Genomic DNA, 25,087 nt, shown 5'->3' with positions numbered 1-25,087 from the left:
ATCAGAAGCGGAACCAACTGGGCCACCTGAACTTGGACTTTCAGCCTCCCAAATATTAGTCTGCCTTAGGTATTTCTTTGTAGTAACAAAAAAAAAAAATAGACTAATAATCACCCTATCTCAAGGCCCTTAAGTTAGTTACATTAACAAACACCCCACTCCATCTATTCCGTACAAGGTAATGTTTACAGGTTCCAGGAATTAAGACTTGGTCTCTTTAGGGGCCATTACTCTGCCTGTCACAACTGCTCAGACAAGAGTTAAGCACAAGAATGAACATACTAGTTTAGTCCAAGTCTGTTGTTTTCTAAAGCTTTAAAGCAATAGACTACTTTACTCAAATATAATCCCAATAGTTAAAAACAAAAATGAAATAATAAAAAAATAAAAAATAAAACTCTTTAAAAAAATGAAGAGAGGATTCTGGGAAGATAGCTAAGTAAGAAACACCAGGAACTTGTTTCCTCAGACAACAAATGCACTGGCAGAATGTATCAAATGTAAGTATTTTGAAACTCTGGAGTCAACCTTAAGATTTGGAGAGTAGTAAATTTTGGCCAATTTCAGTTCACAGCATTGTAGCACCTGCCTATGCACCAGTCTCACGACAGGTAACTACAGATCTTCTCTGGGAGAGCCTGCACAAATTTATAGGACAAGAAGAACTCTGTCCAAAAATTGAGGATCTACATACTGATTACTGACAGATACAACTCTGATTTTAGAGACACAAACCCATGGGCAGGCAGCCATTGTTGTAATCCTCCCCCAAGTTCCTCCTCCTCTGATTGAAGAAAAATCTAGGAGATTTAATGAGCCAGAGACCTTTTTCTTTCTTTTATTAACCTACCCATTCATTTTTTCTACCCATTCATTTTTTACTTCTTACCCTATTGAAAGTCAGACATTTTTTAAAAAGCAACTACATATACAAGGAAATTTAGAAAGTCACCACACACATCCAATAAAAGGTGCAGGTTGAAAAAAAACTGAAAAGAACTTAAACTTATACTTCAGGCTAATCTCCAGCACAGCAACAATAAAAAAAAAATCAACACATTCTGGAGAAGAGATAGAATCTGATTTCTAGAGCTACATTATTAGATTTAAATGTCTAGATTTAAAAAAAAAGAAAAATCCCAAGAAACAGGAGAGTGTGGCCCATTCAAAGGAAAACAACATCATCACAACAGAAACTTTCCCTGAGAAAGACCATATAGATGGTGGGTTTGCTAGAAAAACCTTAAAACAACTGACTTAAAGATACTCAAAGAAGGGCTGGAACTGTAGCTCACAGGCAGACTACTTGCCTAGCATGTGTGAGGCACTGGCTTCGATCCTAAGCACCACATAAAAATAAATAAAGGCATTCTATCCATCTACAACTACAAAAAAAATTTAAAAAGATGCTCAAAGAATCAGTTTATACTGCTAAGCGAATTAAGCCAATCCTCAAAAAATCAAAGGCTAAATCTACTCTCTGATAAGTGGATGCTGATCCATATGGGGGTATGTAAAAAATGGAGAAACTTTGGGTAAAGAGAAGGGAAGGGAGGGTGGGAAGGAAATATGGGGGTGGGAAAGATGGTAGAATGGGATGGACTTTATTATCCTAGGTACACGTGACAATACATCATGTATATATATGTATATATATGATGTTAATATATATATATAAAAAACATATATATGATGTGATAATATATCATGTACAATCAAAAAACTGAAAGTTGTGCTGCAATTGTGTACAATGCATTCTATACAATCAAAATGCATTCTGCTGTCATATATACCTAATGAAAATAAATAAATTTTAAAAAATCTTAAAAGGACTGGGAATGTGGCTCAAAAAATAAAAAGATGCTCCAAGAATTAAAGGAAGACATGAGCAAAGACAAGAAAATGATACACTAACAAAATGGAAATATTAACTAAGTTATAGTAACCAAAATGAAAAATACATTACAGGGATTCAAAGACATATTTGAATAGGAGGAAGAAAGATCAATGAAACTGAAGTTATGACAACTGAAAGTATTAAGTCTGAGAAGCAAAAAGAAAAAAGATTCTCTATGTTGATCTTCAAAATTAAAAAAAAAATACTGATGCACAAAATTTCAAAATCTGGGTATCTTACTCAATACTGTTCTAACAAACAAAACCATCCAAGTAAACAAATGGATGTCCCCAGTCTTCAACTTTTACTTCTCATCCAGCTACAGTGTATCATCCATGCAGCCGTCAAAATTATTATACTAAACAAAGCTAATCCTGTTATACCTGTGCTTTGAACCTACCCCTCAGTGCTTGAACCTACCTCGTATACTTGCTGAATGAATGATGAAGAAAAAAAAATGTCAGAATGCCTAACCTGGACACCAGTTACACAGAAATGGAACCACAGGCATAGGAAAGCTTTGATTAAAGGGGTGACAGAGGGGATCAAGTGAATTACGGGACAGGGGTATGTAGCTGACCATTAGATGGATCTAAGTCAATTATTCAGATTTGAGAGGTTGTAGAAATAGATACAACTAAGATGAAGATGTCTTAAGAGCAAAAGAAAGGCAAGATGTCATGGAATTGTGCTTATAGAATGGAAAATTCTAGTCTTCCAAGATTTAGCAACTGGATCAGACGTACTGATCCTTGTCAAATGAAGCTAATCTAACCCTAACTTCTGTCAAGTCCAGCTGGTTTGCCCTGACCCAGACAGCCTCATGTTCCAATTCTATAGAGGCAGTTTGTAGAGAACAAAGCAGTTAGAGTTCAGAGGACAGAAAAGAAAGAAACTTGGCAGAAAAAGAAAGAGAGATTATTCAGAACAACTGGCCTAATTTGAGTTCAGAGGCCAAAAAAGTCACATCAAAATACCACATTCAATTGAAATAGAAAAGGGATTTTTGACACAGAAACAAAAATAATTAAATGCCAATTCCCATAAATTTAGAAAGATCATTTGACTTCACACTATTTGGCCTTATGATAAGAAAACCAATATATGGGTCAAATTCCAAAAGTAAACCAGAGTTTGTGATAACAAACATGTTAACACTGTTAGCTTATTAGAGATTAGCTGTGAACCAGGAAGATAATTCATAATGTCAAAGAGCATTTTCAAGCTTGGATTCAGAATCTCTATTTTAATGTTTTACAAAACTTGGTTCATGTGTGAAGACATATATATACTTTGTTCCTGGGTGCTATGGTTTTGGATATGGTTTATCCCTCAAAAGGACATATGCTGGAAGATTGGTATCCAATAAAATGATGTTGGAGTAGTCAAACTTTTAAGGGGTAGGGCCTCATGAAAGGTAACTAGGTTACAGGGTTACTTATACCCTCATGAATGGATTCATGATGTCTTGGAATAGGTCAAACCTCATGGGACTGAATTAGTTCTTGATAAACTGGGCTATTGGAAAGCAAAGCCACACCATGCAATTGGCCCTTCTACGCAGTCCATTGGTTTCCTTTCTACTTCCTGACAATGTTGTGATAGCCATGGGTGTGGGGGAGGGAACTTTTCCAGAATACTAGCACCATGCTGTTTGGACCACCTTCCACCACCAGAATCATGAGCCAAATAAATCTCTTTTCTTTATGCACTACCTAGCATCACGTGTTCTGTTATAGCAACATGAAATGGACTAAGGAATTACATGAAAATTTTTTAAATGCAAGCTATTTACAAGAATGAATTATAGCCACATCAGTGTTTATATCAGCTCAATTCAAAATAGCTAAGCTATGGAACCAACCTAGGTACCTTTCCACAGATGAATGGATAAAGAAAATGTGGTATATATACAAAATGGAATGTTAGTAAGCCATAAAGAAGAGTGAAATTATGGCATTGGCTGGTAAATGGTTGGAACTGAAGAATGTCGTGCTAAGTGAAATAAGCCAGTCCCCCAAAAAAACAATGGTTGAATGTTATCTCTAATACGTGGATGCTAACACACAGTGAAGGAAAGTGGAGAGGAGAAGAATAGAAGTTCAATTGGATTAGATAAAGGAGAATGAAGAGAAGGGAGTGGAGAGGAGAATAAGAAAGACAGTACAATGAACTAAACATAACTTTCCTATGTTCATATGCGAATACATGACCAGTATAATTCCACATCATGTACAACCACAAGAATGGGATCCTAATTAGAATAAGCTATACACCATGTATGTATAGTGTTAAAATACACTCTACTGTCATATAAAAAGAATAAAAAAATTAAAAAGAATGAATTATACAGAATCGTATATCTAGACCCTTGCACTATTTCATATTTCTTTACAACTACATGTAGGAAATATGTAAAGAAAATAAATTTTCATATTAGGCTAAAATACATTTATTATCTTCCTATATTTAAATCACTGTTCCTAATTAAAACATGTTCAATGCTTTTGAGATGACCTTGAACATCAGACATCAATGTAGTAAAACACATTGCTTAATTCACACTCTTTCCCTGACCTTGTCCTTCCTTTTAATGGAACTTGACTTTTAGAATTTACCATTCTCAGACTAGTCATGTGCTTCAGGAAGAGCTAACATATATTCCAGGCCCAACTGAAGAACCCTGATTTGTCTAAGCTAATTATGGCAGATCTATTTCCCCCACCCGGGTTAAGTTGGGACATGTTAAAAATTAACTTTGGTCAATAATATGTGAATAAAAATCTGTAGGATGTGGAGGTGCGGACATAGAAACACACACAGGAGGAAGTGTCATTGTTTTCAAAAAGAAATAAGAAACACAAGGCTTCTAAATATTGTGTTTCAACTCTAACATCTGGAGGATGGCTCCAACATCTACATAATAGCAGCCATCTTGTAACCATCCAGAAAGCCCCCTGGGTCCATGCCTTCACGTCTAGGATGGCACAGTAGAAACACAGAGAAAACACATGCTTCAACCTGAAAGAAATAAATCCCCCTTAAAACATCCTGGTTACATATGTAATAACTTTTCCCTGTTTAAATTCTGATTTGGGTTTTTTATTAGTTGTATCCAAAAGCATTCTAACTACTATTAAGTCTGAACTATTTCAAACTTACATTTAAATATTAAAAAATGGAGCTATTATTTGAGGGATGAAAAATGACAATGACAAGAGTATGCTACTTAATTTTTTTAACCACACAAATATAAAATAAAGATATTGTGTCCACCTATAGCTACTTAATTTTTTACTAGGACATCTAGCCCAAGGTACAGAACTCAGTACTTCTAGTGAATCCTAAAGTCTATTATATTTCAAAGGTGTTTACTACTCTATTCCCCCTTCACTACTTGCCTCCCCTCCTTCCCCACTTACAAGCAAACACATAAGTACACATACCACAGTCTGACAGATTAGGTCCTCAGCCTGCTGACCAGTTCATCATCCAGACTGGCGGTGCTACTTTCCCCATGTCATGACTTTAAGAAAATGGAAAGTATCTTCTTCTAATAACGGTAAAGACAAACACCAAAAAAGTAATATACTGCTCATGACAGGCTCTGTGTACTGGTGAATAAATGCTTTGTACATGAAAATAATTTGTGTTCCAGTCCTGCCACTTTCCAGCTATATGACAGCAGGCAAATAACTAAAATTCACTCCCTGTCGTTTTACTCCATTGTGAGGTGATGATGATATTACTCACCTTGCAAGGATCTCGTGAAGGTTAAATTAGACACACATAAAAAATTTTATTGATCATATTTTTATCAAAAATAGTTTTGTGTGTAACAACAATAGTTGGAAATGTCTGGAATTTCAAAACTATAGGTTACTAAAATCAATAGTTACTAGGACTGAATTCTGAACAAATTATGTTACCTTAAGTTCTAAGGAAACCATTCCCTCTGGCCTTAAGTTCTTTGACTCTATTTTCTCATTTGGAAAACAGCTCTGTGGTGTTTCTCTACAGGTAGTGAATGAGCAACAAATACAGCTTGTAAACTTCCTGATAAATGAATACTTTATCTCATAGCCCTGGAAGCAACCCTGACGTCTTAAATTATGTAATCCTGGTATTACATTATATTAGTCTGGCTCATATAAAATGTAAGCTACAAAAATATCAAAGCTAAGAAAAAATATTTACTCATGCTTTTACATGCAGAAAGAAGATGCATGCATTGTCAAGATTCCATAGAACAAGCTCAAACGAGAGCAACAATGCCTCAGTTATTAGAGAGGGCAATGGCCTGAAGCAGTCCTAAGGAACAAAGATTACTTGGTCCATGCAAGAGTCAATATTTAAGCATACAATGAGTAATTCCCACTTTAAGTTCATGAACATATTTCTTTTCAAGAACTTCTTTTTGGTTACAAATTTCATTTGTGGTCTTCCTACCTATAATCCATGAACCTATGAATGAACAAAACGTTGAAACATGAAACTCTCCAGTAAACAAAAATGTCAGTACAGACTTAATTCTGACTAGACCATCTCAACAAGGTTACACAAGACTTGTACTGTACTTCTCAGTCTCCAAAAATACTCATTTATCTACCCTGGCTAAAGCAACAGATTGAATGTTCTACAAAGATTTGTGGTAAATGCATGAATGACACCTCCAGACTATATCAAATCATGGGGCTCTTAACTTTAAATCATTATTATTTAAAATCCTCTGACAAGTAAAGTGCCTCTTTGGGAGAATGAACCTCATATTCCACATTAGAATCAGTTAAATTCAAATGAATATTATTGTTGCTAATAGAAACTTCATTTCTAAATATTTTTTTCAAATGTTCTAGTCATGCTATAAGCTAAAAATAACCATTAAATTATATTAATGCTAGCTTTGTGATCTTGAGCAAATCACTTAATTTTCTGCACCTTAATTTTCTTATCTGTTAAATGAAAATGGGATTGGGTGACTTTTTAGGTCCTTTAGAAAATAAAGACAAATAATAATTGTTATCATTTATGTCATTTTAATTAAAGATGTGAAAAATGTAACCAAAGATTCTGTAAAACATTAAGTCTAAAAGAAATTGAACCACAGCCAAGAATTTTTGTAAACCACAAATCCCCTCTCGATAGCACCAAACAATTGAGTTTTACAGAGTTAACTATGAAAAAGGTAAATTTCTTATTAGTAAAACTGATAACCTCCTGGGCTAATTTAATTCATTCCCTACTTGCCAACCAGAAAAGTATGATTTTTACCTTTCTGGTTTAACAGCATAATGTTAGAAACTTTAAGGCCTACTCTTGCCTCATCTCTTATATACATGAAAACAGTGAGGCTCACTCAAAAAAAAGAATACTTATGGGCATTCTCATCCATAGCCTACCTGCCTGCCCCTCTATCGGGTATACTGTATTTTCTCTTGCCTTTGTCTTACTTGCAATAAACTGCTCTAGTAACTTCCCCACCAAAAACATAAAATCCACGAACGAAAAAAAACTACATAATTCATATTGTCTTCCAACACCCACAGAAAGGGTCTTAGAGTCAACTCAAGCAAACTTCTCCCCTGCGCCCCACCCCCACTGAAATCAACATACCATATTAAAAATGTGTGATTATTGGTCCACATTCAGACTTTGAATGAATGAATGAAGTGGCTTGTCTCCCACAGTTAGGGCAATGTAAAATCTAAAGACATACACCAAAAAAGTAATATACTACTTATGACAGGCTCTATGTATTGATAAATAAGTGCCCTGTACATGAAAATAATTTGTGTTCCAGTCCTGCCACTTTCTGGCTATACGATAGCAGGCAAATAACTAAAATTCACTCCCTGTGGTTTTACGCCACTGTAAGGTGATGATGATATTGTTCACCTTGCAGGGATCTCGTGAAAGTTAAATTAGACACATAAAAATGGCCTGGCACAAGCCAACTATGGAATAGGCAAAAGACACTAAAAGACATGCCATCTGCCTTACAAAACTTCTCCCTTCCCTCAAGGTAAGTTGAACAGAATCCAATGCAACAGATAGCTGCCATATTTTTCACTGGGCTGTCAGTTCCCCTTAGGCACAGAATATTTCTGATTCATCTCTACATGCTAGTACCCAGCAGATTGAAAACATAATGAACGTTATTCAATGGGGAAAATGAGAATTCTTTGGGTCTGAGGATGTTAATATTATCCCAGACCCAGTGAAAGAAAATTCCAATTTTCAGTTTGGCCAAATAGGTAAGTGTTTACTACAAGCTTCTATGTGGTTCAAAGCAAATAAGCTATTCTGAATTCTAATAATTACATTCTCTAAAATATAAAAAACTCAATTGCCCTAAAGCTCTCAATTTTAGTTTTGAAAAACCAATTCTTTCCTAAACAATGGAGTGGGTAACCACAGAAACTTGTGGAATCTCTTTTCCTAGAAAACACGAAGAACAGGAAAGAAGCCAGTCAGTCTGGAAATGGCTTCAAAATCTGCCGATAAGCAAGAAGTTGGGCTGAGTTAGATGCCCCTTGAAGGGTTCCTCTAGACCTATGCCACTAAGAAAAATAATTCTAATAATTCTGTCATTATGTCCAAGAAAATAAAATAAATCTAACATCTCCCAATACAGTCATTGGAAATTATTTTATTTGGATCTAGTGATGCTTTTACAAACCCATTTTCTTCTTAAATTATAGTAAACTGTACTAAGCTCTTAATTTGAATATGAGCTCTTCTTAATAATACAGAATAGAAATTGCACTTAACACAGTAAACAAAATTATTTATTCATTTCTCTTTTTCAGTCTATTTCATGACCTTAAATCTACTCATCCCCAAAGCCTTATAAGAAATACTATTTCCCCAAAAATACATCACTCTATTTTTTCCATTTACAGATGTCCAAGGCATTCATTACCCAAATCACATTGCACAGGTGATTAGTATATGATATCTTCTATTTTCATCTGATTTACAAGTAACAGTTTATTTCTCCCCAGCTGAACTGTAAGCTCAAAAGCCCAAGTTTTGGAGCCTTCATGTTTAAACTGAATTCAAGGTAAGTACTTATTCATCATTAAGTTCTTATTGGCTCACAGGTTGAGTTTAAGCAAAAGGAAAATGTAAAAGCAATACTATTTAACTCTGCACACTGAGCACCTGTATGAAGTTTTGGCAAAGCAGACACTCCACAAAGTCAAAAATAAAGCTTCTCAGACTACTATATATTGGCACTTGCCACTTAGCTGCAACTAACATAGTTGAAGGTTAAGACACACAAGGGACCCAGAGTTAAAGATGCAATTAGTTTAGCTGCTACCCTATAAAGAATGAGCAGCTATCAAGGACGGTCCATTCACATACAGATGGCAGCTACTATAGAAAAGCAGAAAGCACAGCACCTTCCCCAGAAAACAGGGCTATGCAAGTTCCGATTTTACATGGAATCCATTATTCATTCTGTCAGACTAAGTCAGTTAAATGACAACAAACAGAAAGGAAAGGAGTGTTAGAAAATTACAGTGTAATAACATGACTGTAAAACTTGTATTTTCTCACTGTTCATAATCCAAAGAACACATCTAGATCAGACCAATGGGCTCAAAAGCTCAATCTTAAGTGCATTCCACACACACATACAGAGAGGCAGACCCCTGGTCCTTTCTCCACATATTAAATGAAAACTTCTGGTCCCTACTATGTGTCAGGTACTGTCTAAGGCATTGGCACTTTATCAAACATGCAATTCTAGTAACATTATATAAAGTCTCAGCTTCATATTTTAGAGGGAAGACACCTCAGGCTTGGCCCAACCTCTTATTTGAGCAAGAAGAAACTCAAGGCACAGAGAGGATAACCTCGTTGGTTATTGTGGCTTTATGAGAACAAAGGCAGGAGTAGAAAACAAACTTTTTATCCCCCCCTCCCCAGTAATAAAATTTACTTTTTCTACTAAGCAAGTATTTCTATATGCTTCCTACACACCAGACAGTATACAAGGTACCAGATACACAGGATTCTGACCCTGGTGCTGTCCTCAAAAGGCACAGTCTAACAGCAAGGCAACAGACAGAAACAGCAAACCATATCTCTAATTGTTTAGGACTTCAATTTTAAAAAAATTAATAATAAAGTTGTAATAGTTTGTTGTAGACTCTTAATAACCCCATGAAGATAAAATCTAGATCTTACTACTCCTGTCATATAGATTGAGAAACTGAAGTATGGAGTGAATAAGGGACTCTACTAAGGTCATCTCCAGTGGCAGCAAAATGCCTAGAAACCAAGTTTATTTACTCCACGGTAGACATTCTTTTCACACTAGATGGAAAAAAAGCAGATGTTCTTTTTATGTTCAGTTCCTTTCTGACCAAGAGCACACATTTGCAAGACTGCATGCAGAACAACCTGTGGTTGTGAAAGCAAATTTAACTGGCTGTGAGGTGTCATCAGCTGAGGTTAGTTATTTGATGACTGAGTAATCACCCAACAAGACATTGTAAGTAGCATTCTTAAAGTGCCCTTTATATATACAAAGAATAGATGGAAACGGTCCTATCCTTCGGGGAATTAATATGTAGAAAATGGGTATATAAATATTTCAACAAAAAGTGACAAAATTAAATAAACTACAAAAGTAGAATAATCACAAACAATTGCAAATTTAACAAACTAAATGTTTTGCAGAACTTCTAAGAAGACCTGCCAAGAAACTGATAATTCAAGAGTTAAATAGAAAAGAGAGGCCTGTATAGGAGATGACACATGCCAGTCTTCTGATTATTGAAATACAGGCTCTTACTAAAAATTGTTCACCACACTTAAGTAAAATATCAACTTCCTAATTCCTTCATTTCACTTTCCACCATTAGTCAAAATAATTATACAAATATTACATTTCCCTTTTTCTAGGAAAGTTATTAATTTTGTAATCTTCTCTATTCAAAAGAAATGAATTTCCATCAGTGTGACCTTAGCTAAAAGGGTAAAACTGTGTGATCTCATCGCCCTTTTATTCTTCTATCCTCTTTCAGTTGTAACCTAAATGAAATTAATGATCATTTTTCTCTGGTGCACAGTAAAATTTATATACACATTCAAGAAGAGCAATTTTAACATTAACTTTAATTGTTACTTAATATCATATTTTATTCATACTACTAAACATCATCATGGTCTCATAAAAAGATACAACTATTTTAAACTTAAGCACACTGTAGAATTATTAACAAATTAGACAAAGTTAAAAAGAAACAAATACTAGTAATTTTCAGTTAATGACAGGAAAAATTACTTTAAGAATGAGCTAAAGGGGCTGGTGTCATGGCTTGGTGGTAGAGCAGTTGCCTACCATGCGTAAGACACTGAATTCAATCCTCAGCACCACCTAAAAATAAATAAATAAAGGTATTGTGTCCATCTACAACTAAAAATATTAAAAAAAATAACAGGCTATAAAGTAAAAATTATAATCATGCTACCAAAGTAGTAATATTTATTTTAAAAATACAACTCAGGGGAGAAAAAAAAATCTCTTAGTATTCCTGCATTTACTCAGGGGATTCAAACTTAGAGCCAGTTACCTTTCTTTGAAATATTTGGTGAATTTTACAGGCTGATAAGCAGCAATTTTCAGAACCACCACAGCAGGTTTCACTAGAATTACCACAAGCATATCAAAAAATTATTTCATCATATCTTTTAGTCCTTAAAACTTAATTTCATCACAAGAAGACATATTTTAATAAATACCAGTTTAAAATCTAAATTTGAAGCAAAAGCATAGTAACTTGTTTAGGGAAGAGAGAAGCTGGGCTTGAATTCATGTTTAGGTCCTAAAGACAATGACTTGTATGTCAAATTGGATTCTAAAAGTTTAAGGGAGTAATTAAACATGCAGCAACAGTGACATCTAGTGTTAACAGCTGCAAGCCAACTACGCTACTATTAAATCCTCAAATGCTGAAGAACTATCCAAAGCTTCTCTTTAAGAACAAATAGAACTTGTGCATTATATTAAATAATAATAATAATAACCAAAATGGTTCCATAGATTTCCTTCCAGACATTAAAAAGCCTTACTGAAAAAAACAGAGTAAATTAAAGACCAAAAAGTAAATGCATTATTTCTTTCACACAGTCAACATCTCCAACTTTCTCCCTTCGTTTAGGAGAGTAATGAATGCACAGGTAGTCTGGAAGGTGTTCTGATAAGAGTTTCACAATCTTTTAAACTTTTGCCTATATGATTAAAGATACTGCACAGATAGTAAATACTCGATAACACATCAGGAAAAAAGAATGTAGGACATTTCAGGAATACTTGAAGAAGACACAAAGAAAAAAGAATAGTTACTGCAGTGAGAAACAAGTCTATATTTCAGCCCTGGCTTCCTTGCTTTATATTTGTTGATTTGAAAGGTCAACTTTGTAATCAGTTGATATTTTTGCCCAAGGATTTAGGATTTGGCAGCACAGGTTAATTCATTATACCATTTTTATAGTTTTATGCTACAGATGAATCTGTAAAAGTAAGCAAAATTTCGACAATTATTTTTGGCCAGGACAATTTTGTGTAAAAAGAAAAGTTAGCATTAGATGAAGCCTACTTACCTATTTGTTTTGGAAAGTTCGTCCTTTCCCCTTTTAACTCCAAAAATTCTTGTGATCAAGGAACTAAAGAGAAGAGTGGATGAATTTCTCACCTATTATAAAAATAAACACACAATATGGGTCAAGGAATATTTATGGCATGAAATCAACATGTATAATGGTCAACTAGGTATTCCAATCATTATACCATTGGCTAGTGTAGGACTAAAGAAAACATGGTTTGTTTTCACAAAATGAGACAACTTTAAAAAAAAAAACTTAATAGTAATTGACTTAATGAACTCTTAAATTAAGCCCTAACTCCAAACACAATATAGTTTTTTCCTATTCTAATATTATCAATTGATTTCATTTTGTCCTTGAATTGAATCATCAAACAGTACTTTAAGAAAAAAAAACTATTTTTCATATCCTTCCTGACAATGATTATTCTAGACCTCAACTCTTTTCACTTATTTTTCTGTACTTACCTACCTGTGAGAAAATACTTGTAAGACTTAATTTCAAAGAATCCATGTAATAAATAGTCAAGAAAATACTTAATATTCCAAATGCTATTAACTTCACAATGCCAATAATATAGCCAAGGGATATTAACCCTAAAATTATATGATAGAACTGATTAATAAAAACAAGAGGTAAGAATAATGTTAATAAACTTGGATCATTTCTCCAAGACACTACAGAGTATGTTTTCCAAGCCAATGCATCAAGATACTTTGGAATTTCACGACAATGTCTTGAATATTCTAGCATTATTGGTCTTCCTCAATAACCTTGCCAAATCAGAGTAGAGAGGTTTAAGTATGTACTGCCTTCCTTATGGTTTGCAAGGCAATATACCAGCACCACAGAGAATATCTAGAAATAGAAGACACACAATTGCTGCCATCATAGAGCTTATTTTCTAATTAGGTAAGTGATCATATGGTATGTTAAGTAGCAATATAATCAGAAAAGTCATTAAAAGTAATAATGCAGGCTGGAGCCATAGCTCAGTGGTAGAGCCCTTGCCTCGCACATGTGAGGCACTGGGTTTGATCCTCAGCACCACACAAAAATAAATTAATAAACAAAGATTTTTTTAAAAAAGTAATAACTTGAGATTTAGAAAACCACTTCCTGAAACCATTGCATAAGGGTCACAAACTCAAACGCCCAGTAGAAGCAGGGAGCAACAGAGGCAGCAGTGGACTGTGTCTAATTTAGTCCCTGCTCAGCTTCAGCTGACTAGCTGCCATGAAGGAATGCAAGCCTAATGTTGCCAGATCTTCTGCTTTTTTAGCAGAAGCCAGAAACATGATTTTTATGTGAAATCTCACTATTTTGAAATGTTGGCAACAAATTAAAGAAAAGGGGTGGTGGAAAAATGACCATAGAGTCCAAATAAAATTCATACCAAAATTGCAATGAAACCCTAATCTTGGACAGATCTACTTAGGTCCATTCAATAGTCAGCAAACATTAATGGAGTCCCTACTACATGCCCTGCCTAATATGCCCAAACTGTAACAAATAGATCCATCCTGTCAATATCAGTATCACCTCTGCCTAGCACAGGTCTTGATTATCTTACCCAGTCTCAGAAGGCTTGGTAAGGACATTTAGGACACCATTACTTCCCTCAAATCATAACAATGATAAAACACAAAAAGAAAGGTTAAAAGTAGGGCTCAGTGATAGAGTGCTTGCCCAGCACCACAAGTAATAACAAAAAAATAAACAAAACACAACAGAAACACAAATTCCATTTTGCCCTAAACCAAACTCTCTGACAAAGGCTGCCAGATGCACTAAAGTTAAACATCTGGAGATGTTGAGAATACACACTTTAAACAAAACCATAGGTTTTTTTTTCACTTTATGAAACAGGCACAACCAAGAAATAAAATTCTTTTTTTTTAATCAATAGACTGAGGGCAGGAGAGAGATAATGCATTTTAGTAATATTAATATGGACAAATGGAGCCGGGTGCAGTGACACACGCCTGTAATCCCAGAAAGGCAGGGGGACCACAAGTTCAAAGGCTGAGGCAGGGGGGCCACAAGTTCAAAGCCAGCCTCAGCAACTTACTGAGGCCTGAGCAGCTTAGTAAGACCCTGTCTCTAAATTAAAAAAAAAAAAAAGATGAACCAATGGGTATCAATACTATCAGCTTGATCCATCCTGCATAGCTGAATGTTTGTGCCTCCTTCCCCAAATACATATGTAGAAATCCTAACCTTCAAAGTGATGGCTTTGGGAGGTGGGGTACTTAGGATATGATTAGGTTATAAAATCTTTACCCTTATAAATGGGATATTAAATGCTCATATTAAAGAGACCAGAGAGAGAGAGAGAGAAAGAGAGAGAGAGAGAGAGAGAGAGAGAGAGAAAGAGAGAGAGAGAGAGAGAGAGAGAGAGAGAGAGAGAGAGATCCATTGCCCCTTTTAACCTTTTACAAGATAAGGCACCTTCTATGAACCAAAAAGCAGGCCCTCATGAGACACTGAATCTGCTGGCACATCGATCTTGAATTTCCCAGCCTCCAGAACTATGAGAAATAAATTTTTGCTGCTTATAAGTCACCCATTCTGTGGCATTTTGTTATAGCAGCTCAAACAGACCAAGAAATCCATTATAAAATTCCTCCATTTAGTAGCCAATTATGATCAATACCTATTCTGATACATATAGCAAAACGGTGATACTCTATCAGAACTTCTGCATTAATTACTTAACATTCCCAGAAAAAATTTTAAAAACTTTCCCTAATCATCTATTTGGTTACCCTGTTCACTCAATACAGAATTATTTGCATGTATTAACCAATTTTCCATTCAGGGCAGAGCAAACCTCCAAAAGTAATCAATTGATGATACTTGGTTTTATTTATTTTTTTTAAAGAGAGAATGAGGAGGGGGAACAGAGAGAGAGAGAGAGAGAGAGAGAGATTTTAACATTTATTTATTTTTTCTTAGTTCTCGGTGGACACAACATCTTTGTTGGTATGTGGTGCTGCTGAGGATCGAACCCGGGTCGCACGCACGCTAGGCGAGCGCACTACCGCTTGAGCCACATCCCCAGCCCCCAATACTTGGTTTTAATATTTTAAAATGACTTTCCCTTCTTTGAGATACAATACACATACTGTAAAATTCACCATTTTGAAGTATACAAGTCAGTGGTTTTCACTATATTTCTAAAGTGGGAGACTATCACCACTAAATCAACAATATTTTCACAGCCCCAAAATGAAACCCTGCACACATTAGTCATCATTTTCCCTCCACCCATAGTAGGAAAGCACTGATCTATTTCTGTCTCTAAATATTTGCCTATTCCAGACATTTCATATACATAGGATCATGAAACAGATGGCCTTTTATGTAAGCCTTCTTTCACTCAGCACAATATCCTCAAGATTCACCCATATTCTAACATTTTTTGATATGTTCTTCCTTTTTATGGTAATATCCCATATTAGAGATATATCACATTTTTTAAATCTGTTCAGCATTTGATGGGACATTTGGCTTGTTTCCCATTTTTTGGCTATTATGGATAATGCTACTGAAAACATCTGTGCACAAATTTTTGTATCAACATGTTTTCATTTCTCTTAGGTATACATCCAGAAGTAGTATGGTAAATTATTACAGTAACTCTGCTTGTAGGAACTGCCAAAATGGTGGTACCATTTTATATTCTGATTAGCAATATATTAGGGCTTCAATTTCACCAATTCTGTGATTCTGCACATCTTCCTCAATACTTTTATTGTCCATCTTTTTAATCTTAGTGAGTACAAAATGGTATCTCATCATGGCTATGATTTGCATTTCCCTAATGACGCTAAACATCTTTTTATGTACTTATTGACCATCTGAATATATTTTTGGGGGAAATATATTCAAATGAATTGTCCATTTTTTTAATTGGGTTGTCTTTTTATTATTATTGAGTTCTAAGAGTTTTCTGTATATTCTTAATTTTGATCAAGTCTAATTTACCTATGTTATTTTCTGTTGCTTGTACCTTAGGTGTTGTATCTAAGACACTGTTAACCCACTCCAAGGTACAAAAACTTACACAAGTTTTCTTCTAAAATTTTTATAGCTCTTACATTTAGATTTTTGATCCATTTTTAGTTCCTCAAACATGAAATTCATTCCCTTGCATTATAGCTATCTAATGGTACTAGTACTATTGTTTGAAAGAACTATTCTTTCTCCATTGATCTTTGAGCACTATTTTTTAAATTTTTTGTGGAGATTTATTTCTGGACAATCAATCCTATTCCATGATTTATATGTCTATCCTGATGTCAAATCCATAATCAAATTTACTACTGCTTAGTAGTAATTTTTGAAATTGGGGCCTATGAGCCCTTTGACTTTTTTTCAAGATTGTTTTGTCTAGTATGGGACCCCTGTATTTTTTTTAACATATATTAGGACCAAAATATTAATTTATGCCAAAAAATATTCAGATGGAATTTTAACAGAAATTATGTTGAATCTGTAGATCAATTTGGGGAATATTATCATCTTAATGATAGAACGTCTTCCAATAATGAACATGGGATATCTGGTCCTCTTGCATTTCTCTGAATAATGTTTTCAGATTTTCAGTGTGAAAGGTTGCACTTTTTCTGTTAAATTAATTTGCTTTTAAAAAATATTTTTATTAGTTATTGATGGGCCTTTATTTATTTGTTTATATGTGGTGCTGAGAACCAGTTTCTCACACATGCTGGGCAAGCACTCTACCACTGAGCCACAACCCCAGCCTCATCTTCTGTTAAATTTATTTCTAAAGTATTTTATTCTTCTTTATATTTTTATTAGTGCATTATAGTTATACATAATAGTGGTATTCTTTGTGACATGTACATACATGCATATATTGTAATTTACTCCATTTCATTCTCTAGACTTCCCCTTTCCCTCCCTTCCTCCTTTCCTGAATCCCCTTTCTCTACTGATCTTTCTTCTATTTATTTTATTACCTTTATTTGTTTAATTTTTAATAGGTGCATTATAATTATACATAAAAGTGTGACTCATTGTGATATATGCATACAGCACATAGCATAATTTAGTCCATTTAGTCTTCCTCCACTCCACCTTGCCCTTCAATAACTTTCTTCTATTATACTATTCTCCCTTCTGTTTTCATCAGATTCCCTTTTATTATTCCTTATTTCTCTTCACTTCCACACAGGAGAGAAAAGAGTTGACCCTCGTCTCCCTGAGTCTGGCTTATTCACTTAGCATGTTGTTCTCTAGTTCTATCCATTTATCAGCAAATGACATAATTTCATTCTTCTTTATGGCTGAGTAGAACTCCATTGTGTACTGCCAGTGTCTCGGCTGGCACTGAATCACGAGCCACTACACAGCTTTGTAGATTCAAATAGCAATTCTTTATTCCCGAACTCACACCGGCCTCCAGCTAACACTTTCTGCTCCAATCTCCAATATCCCGCCACCTCCAATCACCTACTCCACAGAGGCTTTTTCCAAATCCAATTTGAATCTCAACACGCAGCAGGAACACCCTAATCCCAGCAGCAATAATCTTCAACCTCCAACTTCCCTAAAACCCCTATTGTCTTAAAGTGGGAATGCCTTAAACCCAAATTATCTTAAGCCCGGATACTTCCTCAAACCTGCAGGATACTTCCTCAAACCTGGATCCACCCTCGATCACCTTGAGCAGGGTCGCCTTTCTCAAACACACATGCAAGGTCACAGCGGATTTCAAAGGCAAGTCCATTTAACATGGGGTACGCTGGCAAGGATTTTGAATCGTCATTCCTACTTGGCAATGGCCCTCAGCAGTATACATATGCCATACATTTTCTTCTCTTCTTTTATTCTTTTTTAAAAATTCTTTTTGAATTCATGTTTGAACTATTCATTGCTCAAGTAAAAATGATTTTGATACTTTTATCTTGTATTCAGCCACCTCATTGAACTTGTTTATTAGCTCTAATTTATGTGAGTGTGTTCCTTAGGATTTTCTACATAAAATATCATGGCATCAGAAAATAAAAACAGTTACACCTTCCTTTATTACATCTTATTTTGGCCTGATTGCCCTAGTTAGGAGTTCTAATGTAATGCTGAACATAAGTGGCAAGAGTGTATACCCTTGACCTTTTACTGATCTTAAGGGAGAGCTTTCAGTTTTTCACCAGTAAGTATATGCTATGTTTTCCACTGCTGTTCTTGATCAGGTTGAGAAAATTCCATTCCTAGTTCATTGAGTGTTTTTAATCATGAAATGGAATTAGATTATTGTCAAATGCTTTTTCTACATCTGCTTAAACATCATTTAATTTTTGCCCTTTATTTATTACATGTTACATTAGCTGATTTCCTATGCTGAGATGTATACTGTTTTAAAACTGTAGAAGTTAAAAAACAGACCACTAAATAGTTATTATAAAGGGTCAGTTGGTCCCATTATTTTTGAGACTGTGGCAAGGCAAAACATCATGGCAGGGAGCATGTAGTAGAGCACAACTGTTTGTTTTACCTTATGGGAGTCAGAAAGCAAAAGAAAAGAGAGGAGGGGTGTAGGTCCCAACAGGATTTTCGAGAGCATGCCTCCATGACCTAACTTCCTCCCACTAGGCCCCACCTCCCAAAGGTTCTATTACTTCCCAATAGTACCACAGAATGGTGATCAAGCCTTTCACACATGGGCCTCTGGGGAAATTCTTAGATCTAAACTATAGCAACAGTAATACAATAAAAGCAAATTCCTTTGGGGAAAAATGAATGAAGGAGTATGCAAGTTAAAAAAAGATTAAAGACAGAATTAGTGGTAAAGTTGAAAATGCAGAGATTAGAACAACTGTCAAGTAATTCTACCTATAAACAATTCTTTTTATCAGGGAAATCCAGAATACTTCCTGCTCTCTACCTCTTTCTTCACTGAGTCTCCAACATATGGTTGGCAGGGACTTGGTAGTCAGCTCCAAAGTGACAACTGTTACCAAAGTATTTCTCTTCTATTCTTTGAATAGATAATTTTTTTCTTTCTTTCTTGGCATAAGAAAGCTTCTATATATAGACTTGTATAAGAGATAGAAGAATTTATTAGCTCTAATTTATTAGAAAATTAGGTTACACCAGGTTGTATGTGTGTGTGCAAGCACATATGTACACTCATTTTTTAATTACATAACATATAAACTCCCTTAACAAATATTCAAAAAATATGAAAGGGGAGCCCACCCTGTGCAATTGCTATGTAGCATGATCACTGACACACCATACACCCCTAGTAGGCAGTCAAGGATAGGGTCAAGATACAACATTTTAATATTCTGTCCAGGGTATGTGATACAGGTTTAGAGCAGAAAGAGACATTTTTTGAAAAAAATTAAATGAGATTTGAGTTCTAAGCCATGTGACTTTGAAGAAATCCTACACCTATAATCCAGAAAAACCATGCCATATTTTCTGGGCTTCTAAGGAGAAGACCAGCAATACTTGAGTTCTTGGTAACTGTCTTCCAAAGCTGTAAGATACTTCTCCCATGAGAGGTCAAAAGTAAAGAAAGGGTTTCCACTAATCCATACAGCATCTATAAGTGAATTAGAAAAAATGTACCTCTTCCTCTGAGTAAATGAAGCTCCATTCCAAGGCACATAGCATGATGAGTGGAGCACAGCTAGATTTCAAGACTACACAGCCCTAAGCCTGGATCCTTCATAGCAACTTCACAACTGCCAGAGGGCAGAGTCATTGGTGCCAACAAGACACAAAGTAACCGTGGCAGTGCTGCCAGGAAGATCTGACAGTGTCTTTTTTGTATATTCCTCTGATATCCCCTGCATGCTGTGAATCAGAACTGACTTGAGAGAAGCAAGATAAAACTGTTCTAGATGAAAATATAACCTCAGGATGGGTCATAGGAGGACCCTAGTTGGGTTGCTTGGCAAGCTCTATTGGAAAGCCTGAGAGTTGCCTAGGGAAAGGCAATCAGGTGTCCAACAGTCACTAAACATAATAAAGAGAATCAGATGCTATTTTAAAAGAACAACTGCCCAGAAAACTCTAAGGATCTATGCATATGTATCTATAAGTCATTTTATGTAACTTAAATTTTGACTAAACTAACTTCATCTACAAAATGTACGTCAAACATAATCATTTCTTACCATCTTTACTAACATTATTCTAGGTCATCATCACCTTTTGGCAGAACTATTATAATAGCTTCCTGATTGGTCTTCCTCCTTCCTTCTTGCCACCTTAGAATCAAGTCCCCATTTATCTAGATTAATAAAAAACCCATCATTCCCTGCTATAAAACCCCCTTGTGAAGGATTTTTCAATAGGCTTTTCAATAGCAGAAGGAATCACAGTTGCATTTCAAGTGTTTATGCCAACACTTGTCCAAGTTGGGTTAATGCCCCAAGGGGTAAACTCTGACCAACAAGAAACAAGCAATGGGACTCTTCTAAGAGGTGGTAGTTTCACATAGTAGAAGATGTACCATGTGACAAGACAACCAGCTCAGTTTTCTTGCAAGGTTAGGGCCTACTTGGTAGCATCTTTCCTCCTTTCTTACCTTATTTATTGTTTTCTTTCATTCTTGCTGCTCTGGGTTTGTACCACTCAATAAAACCTTACCTCCAGTTGCTTTCTGAGGACACAGGGCCCAAGCCCTACAAATCAGCTAAAATGACCTTTTCTGCAATCCTATCACACACAAAACTGCTTTACCACACTTCAGATTCTGAAGTCAGACAGATAATAGTTGCACATTCTTAGACAAAAGTATTTCACGTCTCTTAGCCTTATTTTATTTATATATAAAATATGAAGTATAATAAAGTTTACTGAAATTAATCAATGTAATATAAATGATGCCAGGTACATTATTTATATTAGTATTTCCAGTGCTTAATATGTCATCTACTACACTGTAGGTATGCCTAATGCCTACAATGTTTACAATAGTACATTTTCTCTGTATTTAAAAAATTCCAACCAAGTAGCAAAGATTGAAAGACCTGTAAGGTCTCAATACAAATAGCCAGTAATCTGTAAAAACACATTAAATCTATACATGAATGCTCTCTGAAAAATGGCCCTTTACTACAAATAATTCACTTTACCTGGGTTTTTGCCTCTCCAACTTATCAGGAAAAACAATTAAGTCAAAAGTACAGATGTCGCCAGCTTTAGGCACAATATATTCCTGAGAGGATGCACACAAATCAAATTTCTGTAAATCAAACCATATTTCACAAGCACTAGGGGAAAAACACCCTTTAAAATGACTTCAACAAATAATGCTATAGTAAACTGTTACTGTAAAATGAAGGTTTCTTCATAGCCGGTGATTATGTTGACTTATAATTTCATTAGGTTTTCATAAGAAAGGAAATACAGCAATCAGCATATGGCAACATGAGCTCCCTCCCACCCCACATGAAGTCCCATGCTTGCTCAGGACTCTACAAGCAAGAAGATCATCACCAGAACTGAACACAGCCAATGCTATGCCTGGAGTCTGTGAAACTGTTGTTATAAAGTTAAAAAAAATTTATGGCAACAGTATAGATTGTCACAGGTATGATGTTACTTTGTCTGACAAAGCAAGAACAGCAAATAGAAACAAAATATTCCTATACAACCAGTGTTCAAAAGGAAGATTCCAGTTAATAAAATTATCATAAGCATTTATATTATTACAAGCTTTTGTGGATATATATATGGATATTGATAGTATTCATGCATAAAACTCACAGGATAAAAAATATGCATCATAATCATGATAACTCTGTGGTGGCTTAACAGGTAACTCATTTTAAAGGTTTCTCTTATGTTTTCCTTTATTTTAAAAAAATTTTCAGGCATATGCATTACTGTTTTGGGTCTCACAAATGGACTTCCACAAAGGAGTCATTTGTTTCTGACACTTTTGGCTTTGGCAAAAAGTTGGGAAAATCACCACATTTCACACTGCTAAAGCCCTTTCACAGAAAATATTTCTTGTATTATCTGGATTAGACTTGAAGAAAACAATATTAATATTGTTGGCAATCAGTTTTACCATCTCTAATTTTCCTGATGATCAAGCCACATTCCTACATCTCTGATTACACTGATGGTATACGGGTATTGTTCTACTTCCTATAAATGTAAAAGGTAAACGCTGTGCCTTCAAGGGCAGTTATGCAATGCTCCTAGACAGAATTCCAAAAGTCTGCATCTCTTACAAGAAGATGCCCAATTGTCTAGGCAAATGTTGGCAAACTTGAGGAGTGTTCCTCACACTGGGAGTCTGTGCCTTTGGCAGCCACTGCAACAGACTGAATCTCAATTAGAGGCTTATCATATTGGTACGGAATGGTTTGTACTAATTGGAAAGCCTGCCTGTCTAGTAAATACTCCACTCTGTGGATTTTGTTTTGTTTGTGGGAGTTGTGGGTGGGGAGTTACAAAGGATTGAACTCAGGGGGACTTAACCACTTGAGCCACATCCCAGCCCTACTTTGCATTTTATTTAGAGACAGGGTCTCACTGAGATGCTTATGCCTCACTGTTGCTGAGGCTGGCTTTGAACTCATAATCCTCCTGCCTCAGATCTCCGAAGCTGCTGGGATCACAGGCATGTGCCACCACACCCCACCACTCTGTGGGTTTAAGACCTAGGTTCTTTGCTCCTCCCCTCCCCTTTGCCAAGCATTTTTGTAAAGCCACATGTCAAGCGCCTATGAATCATAGGTTATTGTCCTTTACTCTAGAAGACACAATGACATAGGAGAAAAAAAATAAGGGTTTCTCCAAGGAATCATGAAAAAAGACACATGAAAGTTTCCTTTCTTAAATCTAAGAAGTACACTAGGTACTGCTCACAGTCTTTACAGAGTTCTAAGTCAAATGGTTTCTGGACAGTGTTATATTGAAAAAAAAGTGATTCAATATTTAGACTTCTATTTAATGTTTTGTGCTTGATTTTTCAACTTTTGATAGAATATATTGGTACCACTCACTCAACATATGATATACAGAATCTACAACATCCAAAAAGAGATACATTAAGATACTAAGAAAGAGTTGGTCTGCTTCTAGATCAATATTACTAATTAGTAGGGAAATGCAAAGCAAAATCATAAAGGGATACCACTTCACACCCATCAGGAAGAACTATCATTTTAAAAAATGAAAATCCTAAGTGAAGACTTAAACAAATTGGAACTCTTGTGCATTGCTGATATGAACGTAAAATGATACTGTCTCTATGGAAGAGTTTGATGGTTCCTCAAAAAGTTAAACATAGAATTACCCTATAATACACCCAAATTAACTGAAAGCAGGGACTCAGATAACTTGTATGCTAATGCTCACTGCTGAATTACCATAATAAGTAAAATGTGGAAACAATCTATCAACAGATGAGTGGATAAAGAAAATAAAGTACACACATACAATGAAATGTTATGCAGACTTAAAAAGGAATAAAATTCTGACACATTACAACTTGGTTGAAACTTAAAGACATTATATTAAACGAAATAAGCCAAATATAAATTAATAAATATTGTTATGATTCCACTTATAAGAGATATTAGGTCAGGTAAATTCATAGAATCCAAAGGTATTACAGAGGTTACCGGGGATAAGAAAATACAGGAAGTCAAAACTTAATGAGTATAGATCTTTTGTTGGGGATGACAAAAAGGTTCTGAAAATGTGTAATGTGATGAATATTGTATACACTTATGCCAAGTTAAATGGTTAAAATGGCAAATTTAAAAAAAAAAAGATAACTGACTTTAAACAAAAGTAATAACAACCTAGGGTAGGCTTACAACACACAAAAAAGTAAAATGTATAACAATAGCAGCATCAAGATAGGAAGAAGAAAAGGGAAGCAAAATATTAAGTTCTTATACTTTAAGTGGCACAGCAAAATATCACTCAAGGGTAGACTGTGATAATTTAAAGTTATAGCTTACTGCACTAAAATAAAAGACTTAAGTCTAATAAACCAACAAAAGAGATAAAATGAAGCCATAAAACATCAAGAATCAAAATATAGTCTGATCCAAGAATTTATTCCCTAGAGAAATTCCTTGATAAAATGCAATATATATTTTTTTATCATCCAGTGAAAGGTTTATTAAAACTTAATGAGAGGTACAATTAAATCAATGAAAGTAAATGGCAAAAGCACTCACTGCCCAGACTGGTGAGGTAAAACCCAGAATTGCAGCCTTAGCTCCATCGGCAACATACGGAATATTTTCTCCTAGAGGTGTATCTCTAAACAAGGCTCTGAGGATATTCAAAGCATGAACCTAGGACAAGAAGTTCAAAATTAGCTGTGGGTTAATAACTATGGTGATTCTAAATCTGTATATAAAATTACAAGAAGAAAGTAATAATATGTAAATGAAACAGTAGATTTAGGGCTGGGGATGTGGCTCAAGCTGTAGCGCGCTCGCCTGGCATGTGTGCGGCCCGGGTTCGATCCTCAGCACCACATACCAACAAAGATGTTGTGTCCGCAGAGAACTAAAAAAATAAAATAAAATATTAAAAATTCTCTCTCTCTCT

The 25,087-nt window shown here is 35.2% G+C and overlaps 1 pseudogene; it reads right to left on the bottom strand.

Annotated features, from left to right (window-relative positions):
• Window positions 1-24,824, bottom strand: part of LOC144373479 (transport and Golgi organization protein 1 homolog) — a 153,304-nt pseudogene extending 128,480 nt beyond the window's left edge.
• Window positions 24,825-25,087: the final 263 nt, after the last annotated feature.

This window comes from Ictidomys tridecemlineatus, unplaced genomic scaffold (assembly GCF_052094955.1).
Source record: "Ictidomys tridecemlineatus isolate mIctTri1 unplaced genomic scaffold, mIctTri1.hap1 Scaffold_407, whole genome shotgun sequence".
NCBI classification, from domain to species: domain Eukaryota; kingdom Metazoa; phylum Chordata; class Mammalia; order Rodentia; family Sciuridae; genus Ictidomys; species Ictidomys tridecemlineatus.
This window is presented reverse-complemented; position numbering and strand designations above follow the sequence as displayed.